The following is an 11,770-nucleotide window of genomic DNA, read 5'->3' as shown; positions in this document are numbered from 1 at the left end:
ACGGGAATGATATTACATATGAAACATTAAACTATAGCTCTATTTTACCAGACAAACATAAATAAACAGAAAAATGAATTCTTGACTTAATCTCTAAGACTTTGAGCTTAATGATAAACATAAAGCAAAAGTGATGTTTTTTTTTTTTTCGTTTGGTATATTTGAAAGAATTTTATATATATGTTTATCATCAAAATAAATGGAATAATACTATAAGATATTTATCAGCAATTTGCAAACATTTTATCTGTAAAACTCCATTTTTTCTGTTCAATCTTCAAATCTGTAAAAAGCAAAATACAGACAAAAATTCATAAATAATTAAAATAGCTATTACATTGTAATTATAGGGTGGCAACTTAATATTGTTACGCACAATGAGTAATTTTATTTCATAGGTATCAAATAAACAAAAAGATAAATGCTCTAATATAATGAAAATCATGAATGAAAGTTTACTTGAAGTAATTTTATTTGAATAGATTTTCAACATGGTTATCTTTGTGGTTTTTTCTCGATTATTTTATGTGTTTTGTTCATAGGAACAAAACTAGGGCTAATGTTACTGGTATTAGTATTCAGTAATCGATTTATAGTTTAAAATGGCAAAATTCAAAATTAAAAAAATTAAGGCATTTTAATTTACTTAAGATTTTTTCCTTGCAGAAACTCTGAAGAATGATGCTTAATATTGCCAATTTGTCTTCTATCTTTAAAATAATTCCACATTTTTATTTCATTAAAAAATAATCTACATTGATAGAAATTTGAGAAATGCAAAGATTGAGACAATTTATTTTTCCAAATGATTACAATAAATTCTTATTTTAAGTAGAATTTTATTATTTTGTAGTCACCATGCCAAGATTATTGTTCAAAGCAAGTACTAAAATCTTAACCAATCAATTTAACCCATGAAAGGTGAAAGGAATTTTATAACTTATTAGAGCATCTTGGTCACCCGCCGTCATATTTTTGAATGGGCGTTTGGAATCTTTCAGTATTCACAGAGTTAATGCATACATTAGCCTCTTTATAATCTGGAAAGTCTCCAGGCCGGTTTCTATGGTAGTCCAGGGTTTTTGTTGTTTGTTTGTTTTCTTATGGCACTTGCCACTGACAAGCCCGCTGTTACGAAGACTGCGATTTTAAGCCTGAGGGGGAACGTCTCTTATTTTTTATAGCAGCGCCAACTAGGGCCAAGAGTACGACTTTGCTACTCACGCATCACTCATTCGCTTGCACAACCCCTTTTTACAGGAGGGCACATTCACACATCTCACAGATAGAACAACAGAAGAACAACCATGCCCAAACCGGGACTCGAACCCGGGACGCCCAGATCACGGGGAAGACGCACTACCCCTATGCCAGGACGCCGGCTCCAGGGTTTTTAAAAAGGTGATGCGGATGCCAACGACCTTGGGGAGGCGTAAAGAAAGAGAGTGTTCAGATATTGAAATTTATATTGTATATTCGTAGTATGTATTTATATTGCATGTTTTTCTACTCAATTTCCACAATATATTGTGCAATAAACAAAAGCCTTGGCTCCACTAGTCCGGTCTTTTTATAAATTAGGAATTCGTTTCACAAGATTAGAGAGAGACCATTGTAAATCAGTACAATACAGCCTTATTTTATAGCTTAATGAGTAAATATTGATTAAATTTAATATAGAGTTAATATGAACAAAACTGTTTTATATATTAGTCTATTTAATTTCTGTTACAATAGGGTTCTAACGTGTCTGTTTAATTTTATAAAAATCGGATAAAAACTGCAAACTTCAAGCATAAATTCAGAGGATAAACTTTCTCGATTAAGGACTTACTGCTTTGAAGAACAGTGAAGAAAAAATAACTCTTTGTATATAGGTTAAAAAAACCTATAAGGCCCGAAACGGTAGCAAAAAAACTGAAATCGATAATTACGGTGGATTGTTTTCACAATCCCCAATAATAAACCATCCCCCGAGGTTTGAAAAACTCCAAGAAAGTCTAATATTTTGGCTTAGAATTCTTCTTGTAAAACTTTTCTGAAATTGTTTAGTTGCGCCTGAAACTCCTTTATTCTAGCAATTGATTGATTAACAAAAATCAATAAACTTTTGAGACCATAGATAACGATGTGATCGTCAAAAGAAAAGTACTTGGTACTGTTCATTTTAAAGACTTTTTCCTTTTTATTTTCATGGAAGACGTGAGTGGATTTTAGAACTATACTAGGATGTGTTAACTGATTTGATGCAGCATCAAATAAAATTCGACTGTTATAACGGTTTTTATTTGGAAATATTGTATTTCGTTAAAAAAAATTATGCAAGATAATTTCCTTGTTTCCTTGTTGATATACCTTTACGTTTGATGAGTAGAATGTTTATTCAAAATAAAGTTTATGAATGCAATATCATTATGAAAACAAACAATTTAACGAAAAAAGATTGTATTTATTTGAAATTAATGATCATGCAGCATGTAGAATTGAATTCTTAAATTGCATTTACTAATAGGAATTAAATAATATAAATCTATTTCAAATATGTTATCAAATTTGGATGTTTTAATTTTTTTTAAAAAAATTCTTTTTTATATGATAAACTATTTATTTTTGTTCTAAAATCCCGCAACAGATAATTTTGCAATTTTTTTCTGTTCTCAGAATATTTTATCTACTTTTCTTTTAAGATTGCAAATAGGCAGATAATTTAGTAGAATTATTTACGATTTCAAAGGAACGGATTATTTAGTAGAATTATTTAAAATTTCAAAATACTAAATTATTTAAAATTGGAGGGTTTCAAATTAATTTAAAAATAATAAATGTTTTTGGATCTAGACATAATAATAACCCTAAAATTAAAATACAAATTTATTCATTTTTTTGTCTGTTTCACAGTTTTTGATAATATTATTATTCTTTTTCATGTGAATATGATCTCTTCATTCTCTTTAAAGGATCCTGTAACAAGAACTTATTACATAAAAAGATCTGCAAATCTCTTTGTGAAAAAGCCGTAACATAAAATCTTTATTAGCAACATATATATTTTATTCGAATGAGAATATTAAATATGCTTAATTTCTATAAAATCTAAGAAATAAACTTTGACATATATTTTTACTGCGAAATATGTTTTAAAATTTTAAATTGGAGGAGTCATTTTACCCAATCCATTTTACAAGCCCTATATGTTCTATTCATTTTACCCCAGCTCATATGTCTGTAGCCGTACTTGCGATTTGAGTTTTCATATAAAAGCTGGAAGGAAGAAATTCAGTTACAAATGCAACGATGACTGAGCTGAAACATGTTATTAAAATTGGAAAAGAAAGCGGAATCGTTAACATAGACGTACATACACAGACAGTTTTTCTTAGTACTTTTAAACATTTGTGTTATATATTGATCTATAAAGAATCATTGCACTTTAATTATAAACCAAGATTTGAGACTTGGACTAAAGAGCTTTATTAAACAGTTTGAAATGTATTAATGACTATGAATTCTCATGTCTAGAAATGGAAGACAATAAGAATCATTGTTTATTTTTGAAATTAAGCTTTATAAATAATAAATTTAAACAAAAGTTCTTGAGCATGGCGATTTTTTTATAAAACTCTTTGTATGAAAATTGAGTGACATTATAATACCTGAATTTTAACAATGAAAGAAAAATCGCAATTAAATATTTGCTGAAACGTTGAGAACAGTTGAAATTCCTTAAAACAATAAATAGTATTTTAATTATTTGACCTCTTCCTATCTAGACTTAAGAAATATTTTAGTTTATAAATAAGTTTATTAAATCTTTTAATAAAATGGTTATCTTAATTTTTTTAATCTTAAAACATTAAATCTATTAATCTTAAAACCTCCATCATATTTAAGAAAAAACATAAATAATTGATTCCTGTTTCAAAACAGCCTTTGAGTTTAGTTGATGGATTTCATTTTTCACATTTGATACATTTTCATAATATCAGTTTAACACATTTTTTCCTCACCTTTTCAGAACTCCGCTTTCGGCAATAAAAAGCAGTCTCATCCCATTCGAATATCCATTATATCAAGTTCCTAAATTTAGCATTCTATTCCAGACACTTTCAACCTTAAAAATAAATTTAAAAAAAGATTATTTAAACATATGTTCAAACTTATTATCAGTCATAAACTACATCTCTTAAAAAAGCACATGGGCAAAAAATAATGAGAACGATTATAAACTGTTTTTTTGGGTAATCTTTTCAAAATAATATAAAAACATGACGTAAGGCGCGGCGACATAAATTTTGACGTATGGTGATGTAACATGTTGTTACGATTAAGAAAAAAATTGATAACAAACTTTCTTCTCTAGGAAAAAACTTCGGAATTATTGGAGAAATGCTTGAATTTTATGAATGTAAAACTACCGAATGACACAATATTATTGCGCCAATTTTAACTTTGTGAAATTCACAGCCAAAATTGGCGCCAAATAATTGTTTGGGATATGAGATCTCTTAGCATGGAGAAACTTGTTTTCCGAGAGATGCATGGAAAGGTCTATAAAATTCTATTATAGATAATTACTCTGTTTTTCTGCTCCTGAGTTGATCGAGTTATTAATTGCGGCATAACGTATTGAGCTCTGCTATTTGAGTTATTTTACAGTTCGTACTCTATTGCAGCTGAGGTTTGAGATATATTAGAAAATTTCTGATCAAATGCTGTTCAAATTTGAACTGGTGTTTTTTAAAGAACATTGATTAGTTTTATCTAAAGAACCTAAATTATAATTTTTTGGCCGCTTTATAGTCACAGGGTTATAGTTATTACTACGTACCAGGCTCAAGTTTCTGGAATTAAACTCCAAATATAATTATTTACAATTCTCTAAAATTTTCTTCCTGATTCTGGCACTTTTATAGAAATTTTAGAAACGATTTCATACCTTGGTGAAGTTTTAGGATTTGTGATAGATTTACACAAAGAAGCAAGGCTTTTAGAATAAAAATAATTTGTGAAATATGATTCAAATTTTGGCTTCTGTAGTGAAGAGTTTTGGGTTTGAGACCCGATTACAGCAATCTTCCGTTCTTTTTCACTAAGTCTTTGTTATCTGACCAAGGTCCAGGTTTATGAAAGTCGTCCAAAATTAGTCTATAAAAAAAACTCTGTTTCACCCTAACTTGTCAGTAGTGTATATTCTAGGCAAGCCGAATCGCAGTCGTTGTCAGGGGAACTGGGTTACTTTAAAGTACGAAGTTACTAGAAATGCAGATCGCTGGCGAAACTTTATCTCGCAAATTTTTCGCCAAATAGTAAATATTTATTTACTTTATTATGTTATTACTTTTTCAGAGAATTAATTTTTCCTTATTTTCATTATTTTTTCAATACATTTTAATAAATCATTAATGTTATTTCATTTCCTTTCATCGTTTCTCAAAAGAAAACCCTAAATCTTTCAATATTCTGTAAAGCGTAGTTCGGCTAATGTTTTTCGAAAAGATATCTGTATCATCGTTCACATCTTTATCTAATGTTGGAATCTCATTTCTACGAAAAAAAGCATGGATTTTTCGTCAAATATAGAATAATGTAAAATCATCATATTTTACAAGACCCGAATGTTTACCTACTGAGCCAGGTCGCTTCTTTCCAGGGGTACTTAAAGGACTGGATGCATTTATTTCTTCTTTCAAAAGGAAAACTGTTCATTGCGAAACACCTGTAAGGTGCGAAACTTTATCGACGATTCGATTGATAGAATCTTGAGGGTTTTCTCGGAGTCGAGAATAAACATTTAATATGTTTCTGCATACTGCACTTTTTGTTGGTTTCACTCGTCTTAAAGGTGTGCACAGCGTAGTCGGTGTTAACGCTTTCTATTTTTCAGACATTTTAGAAGTGAATAAAAATGACGAATCGAATAAATATTCAACAATCAAAACTAATAACTACTAATGTGATTAATAGTATCAAAAATATCAGCTGGTAAAAAAGCGAGAATTAAAAAGTACGAAAGATGATAACGGTTGCGAACTGAATGAAGCTGAGTTGGCGGAGACGTAAAAGAAAAGCGCGCCAAATATTTGACCTTGAAGACCGGTTCTAGCCAAAGTGGAATTCATTATGTCAATCTTTTAGTTTTATTCGTTCGCTTTATTTACAAAATACTTAACAGATAAGCACTTCTAACTTGAGAATAATTTTAAATACATACTGATAAAAAAAGGATTTCTGTAATTTATGATATTATTTGATAAATTTCCGCTCATTTTAACTATTATAAAGTCGGAATTGATGGAGAACTCTTTCCCAACGCGGAGCGTCACATTTTCTACCTTTTACAATACTGCCAAGTTAGGGTGAAACAGAGTATAATTGTTGGTTAAAATCTAACATTAGTACAACTGCATTGTACTTAATGATGTGATGAATTTGGGATTAAAAATTGTTATATTTTTAAACTAACAGGATTGGCATGGTATGTCAAAGAAATGAAAAAAAGTGCAACAGTATATAATAAAATTATGAAAATTGAACTAAAACAATCAAAATAACATTGCACAATTAATTTTCAATATTAATTGTATAGCCTGGAGCACAGCAGGCGATATAAATCAAATCAAATGGAAACGAAGACACGCTAAAAAAGAGAGATAAAGAAATTGGCTGTAAATAACACTAATAAAAATTAAGTTATACAAAAATAATTTTTATTATTCTTTAATTATAAAAATATATAAATGTTATAATATATAAAGTTAGATTATATAACTGAAATTAATTCTAATTATTTTGAAAAATTAGTTTTAATTAATATTGAAAATAATTATATTTAATATAAGAAAATTCATTGTAATAATTATTAAAAATTAATTTTAATAAAAATTAAATTATACAGAAATTTTTTTTATAATTCTTTAATAATAAAAGTATATAAATATTGTATTATATAGCATTAAATTATATAAAGGAAATTAATTCTAATTATTTTGGAAGAATAATTTTAATTATTACTGAAAATTAATTATAATTAATATAAGAAAATGCATTGTAATCACTATATAAAATTAATTTTCTAATTTGGCCCCTTGCGAAATAATGAAACCTTATTTTTTATATTATTTTCTTCTACATTCAAATTTCACATTTTACCATTCATATTAAAACATTATTTTTTTTTTCATATTACATCGATCGTGAAGTAGCGAGAAAAATCCCTCAAATCATCAATTTACTAATTAGAAACGACTGAGAAAAATGCATTTTGATCGTTTTTGTTTTAAATGAGACAAAAATGATCGAATAATGGTTTCAAATTATATGAAAAAGAAAATGTAATTGTAATGTTGGTTGTAGGAATTTTAGATTTAATTTTTTAAAGTTCAGGGGAATTATTTTTAAAAATTTTCTCAAAATTTAATAAATTATATCAGAGGTGCAAACCAAATATCTTTTGAACGACAATTACTTCTTCTTTTTTATTGTCTATTGATTTTTTCTGCAATTATATAAAACGATAACGGATGAAGATCTGAGGAATATCATCAATAATTGTAAAAAAAGAAATTCAGGATTTTTCTACATTAAGTATGAAAATACTTGTTTCAAGGTGCACTGACACCATCCCGTGATTACCTGAGTGTTAAATACTATATTTTAAGATTTGTCTAGACGCTGCATAACAGCATAAAACTCTTTATTTTATATGCAAAAATACAACTGAAATTTTACAAAAATAAAGTGAGATGGGTAAATTCATTTTTACTTTAATGCATAAAACTAAATAACTTCATTTACTTACGTGACGAAGCTCCAAGAAAATAAATTTCTCTCTTGCTCTTGTGAATGTTGTTGAGAAAAATAAAATTCGTATGTAAAGGAAGGGTTGTACTCTTTGGTGCGGGGTCGAAAATAACAAAGTTTATATCCAGATCTATTAGGGAGAAAGAAATCACTTAAAACATAACCAACTGAATTAAACGGTTAAATTAAAAGAAAAAGTAATTAACCCTTTCTAGGGCCATGGGAAGTATGCTTCCCACCAAATTTATCAATCTTTGTATGAATTTATGTAGGTTGGCATAAGTTCTGACAAATTTTTTTAGAAAGACAGAAACTTAGATGCTTTAGTTCTTTATTTTGCACAAAATGATGTGTCTCGATTTGATACTTAATTATTAATTAACCAAATTAATTAATTAATCAAATTAAATTTATCTAATAATCTAAATGAATCCCTTTTCTTATTCTAATTTCAAGCATAAAAATATTTTAACATAATATTACTAGAAAAAAAATAGCCCTTTAAAGGGTTAAATCGAAGAAAAACAAAAAAGTTCATATTAAAAAAAGAAAAATTTAGGAATAATATTTAATGGATTTAAGTCAATGCAGTCAAATTATTTTTATTTTTTATTATTCTGCTAAAATATATCATAAATTGTTTCCTTTTAATCATTTGGATCCTTATATCATTCATGCAACATCAAGGATGATCCTTGTATTTAATGAAGATAATTAACTTGATGTTATAATGCCCTCTACTTCATTTTTTGTACTCATATGCCCACAGTAAGTGTAAATATCACTCTTTGTAAATATTTCACAAATATTTGAAGGGATTTGTTATGGAATATATAGAAGGGGAGGATTTAGAATACACGGCACAATCCTAAATATAAAAAAGTAAGCTATAAGAAACATAGTTTCACGTTTAATGACAAGTCAGGAGCATTTTTCCTGACAATTTTAGTCTGGAACACAAACATAAGAAATTTCAGAATTCCAGCCTTTAAGAATATGAATTGCAAAAATGTTTTTAAAAAATATGTCTTTATAAATATGAAGCAAGTAAATTTAAATAAAAGTGTGTAAAAAGTGATTACTTTTGCTTGAGTCTGAATAATTGAAACCTATCGCAGGAATATATTGAGTGTGCAAGAATATATTGATTAAGTAATGAATTACACTATTTCTTACACTCTACGCAGAGTTATTTGATGTAATGTTAAAATGAGTATCTGAAACACATTCTCATTTTATCACCAGAGTTTAAAAAGAGTTTATTTCTCCCATTTAATTCACCTCCTACTTTTTAAAATAAATGAAACATATAACAATGTTACTTATAGAAATTATTAAAATCGCAGTGTTATATAAATTGAATCACTAATTTACCAATTCTTTTCAGGAAAATTTCAAAGATCATAAATTTCTTATTTAACTGAATTTTGAGAACTTGGTTATCAATATACATATGAAAGAGTGAGTTTTGATTTCCTTTTTTTAAACTTAAACAGCTTGAATTCATCACAAAAATTACTAATCATTATAATTCAAAACTAATTAAAATAATGTTTATTTCTTAGTTTGTAAGAGGTAAACTAACTAATTTCAGAAAGGTGAAATATTATGCTTATGCCAATTATTGATATTGCTAATTTATAAACATTTAAAATGAGATCAAACCAAAACAGATTTTTAGAAATTAAAAGTAATTAATCTATGTTTTATTATTTCCAACTAATTAAGTCCTTTTGTCAACTAAATATTATTTTTTTCATAACGTTTCATAAATTACACAATTCTTGATTTACTCAGTTTGTAAATTTTACAAATATAACCTTTTACTTGCTGAAAGTTCGAATAATAAGATAGTGACATTCAAACACTTTGAAAGGATAATTTAGCCTTATAATATGTGTGTCTAATTGATCAAATAATTCATTTCATCATGAAACGCCCGAGGACACTTTTATTGAATAATTAAAGGAATTAACTTCGTATAGATTTTAGTTCGTTCAAAAATCTTGAAAGGATAGTTTTTTTTCTTATCATTTTATATGCACTGACTTATTTCAACTATTAGCATGAATAGCTTATTTCACAAAGGCATAATTTTTGTCCTTAAATTCAAATGACATATTTTGCACAAATTTATATTAAACATCCAAAGAATTGAAAAAAAATGGCATTTTTAAAACTTTGTTAAATGTTAAGGTTAGAACATTGAGCATTTAAATATTGAGCAGTTCCATTATTGACTTACATGCATTCAGAAACTTTTCAAAACTTCATTCAGTTAGTTTGTTTTGTTTCTGTATATCGGATATGCATCTATTTTATTTGTACTTCACCATATTCATTTCCGCGCTTCATTTTGAATATGTGCTGGCTTAAGTGCTTTTGCAGCAATGAATTCAGGAAAAAATATGAATAAACGTAAATTGTTATTGTATTTCATGTGAGCTTTATTAGCGTCGTTATTTATACTGCATATATATAGTATACATTATTTCTAGTAATATAAACTTGATGACAATATAAATTTTTTTGTATATATAAATAATTAAATGTCATTCAAAAGTTACATATGGAATATACTTTATTAGGCTATTGCAAAGTATTGTTTTATGTAGCTATTTTTTGGCCATTATAGACCACGCCATTGAGTCATTTTATTTTACAGAATAAAATAGGAAATGATAAATATGGCAATAGGATGAAAATAACAAATGAAAACTCAAATAATTTTATTCTAATCGACTATCATAATTATAGGGAGCCAGAGATAATATATTATCTTATGATCCGAATATGGTACAAATCGTTTTATGCTATAATATATCCTATTCAAACAGAATTCAATATTTAAGAGAAACTAACTTCCGTATTGTTTAGCTCTTTTTTTAGTCTCTAAAATCCACCCAAATGCAATTATTTGATGGATTTGGGTGACAAAGAGAGTGACCAATCTTCTTGCTTGAGAAATGTTAGGCAATTCACATTCATTTGGTTCATTGCGTTGGTGTAGAATCTTGCTTAAACAATTAATTTTTTTAACATATCTCCATATGAAACAATAAAAGTGTATTCAGCATGCCCTGTTACATTGATTTTTATCCCTATGTCAATGAGTTCCGTGGGAAATTTTTTATTGTTTAGCATTGCAACCCATACAAGTAAACAAACAAAGCAATACCACTATTACCAGCAAAAAACATAATTTATTTTCCGAAAGTGTTAGCAGCTCGAACGTTTTCAAATTTATCCTGGAACTTTCTTGAACATACGACATCTTCTCTGGTGTAATAGGATTGTTTAGTGTAAAACATGCCGGTTTTCTGGCATAGGGGTAGAGCGTCTTCCCAGTGATCTGGGGGCGTCCTGGGTCCGAGTCCTGGTTCGACCATGGTTGTTCTTCATCTGTTCTATCTGTGAGATGTGTGAATGTGCCCCACTGTAAAAGGGGCTTGTGCAAGCGAATGTAATGCATGAGTAGCTAAGTCGTAATCTTGGTCCTAGTTGGCGCTACTGAAAAACAAGAGACCCTCCCCCATCGGCTTAAATCGCTATCTTCGTAACAGCGGGCTTTCCACGGTAAGTGCCATAAGAAACAACAACAGTGTAAAATATCTCCTAAACGGAAAATATAATTCTCCCAATACTTACTATCGCGACAGTTTCGAAACTTAATTTTTTTTTTATCTTTTCAATCTCTTTTGTGCTTGATCTTCCCTTGAAACAAATCCAAATTATTGGATTATAAATTGGCTTTATCGCAAATTTTCTTTTGCGATAAAGCCGAAATTTGGGTTTTAATTTACGATGGTTTCCGTCATTCTAAAGTTCGCATTCTGCTCATTAGTTATTTTATTTGCATTGCGGACTTCTATGTGTTTCATAAAGAAGTCTTTTGATGCACTTACGAAATGAATGTGAATTATCAGACCAAGGTGAACTTTACAACTTTCTTGCTTCCAATTACAGCTTT

The 11,770-nt window shown here is 28.3% G+C and overlaps 1 protein-coding gene across 1 annotated transcript in view; it reads right to left on the bottom strand.

Moving 5' to 3' along the window:
* Nucleotides 1-217: 217 nt before the first annotated feature.
* Nucleotides 218-11,770, bottom strand: part of LOC129961655 (neural cell adhesion molecule 2-like) — a 229,545-nt gene continuing 217,992 nt past the window's right edge. The window contains exons 10-12 of the mRNA XM_056075181.1: nt 7,799-7,930; nt 4,008-4,111; nt 218-283 (exon numbers count right to left, since the gene is read on the bottom strand). The gene's annotated coding sequence lies outside the window, so the exon portion shown is untranslated. The remainder of the gene's footprint in view (nt 284-4,007; nt 4,112-7,798; nt 7,931-11,770) is intronic.

This window comes from Argiope bruennichi, chromosome 2 (genome assembly GCF_947563725.1).
Source record: "Argiope bruennichi chromosome 2, qqArgBrue1.1, whole genome shotgun sequence".
Taxonomy (NCBI): domain Eukaryota; kingdom Metazoa; phylum Arthropoda; class Arachnida; order Araneae; family Araneidae; genus Argiope; species Argiope bruennichi.
Note: the sequence above shows the minus strand (reverse complement) of the source record. Positions and strands in the feature narration are given on the sequence as shown.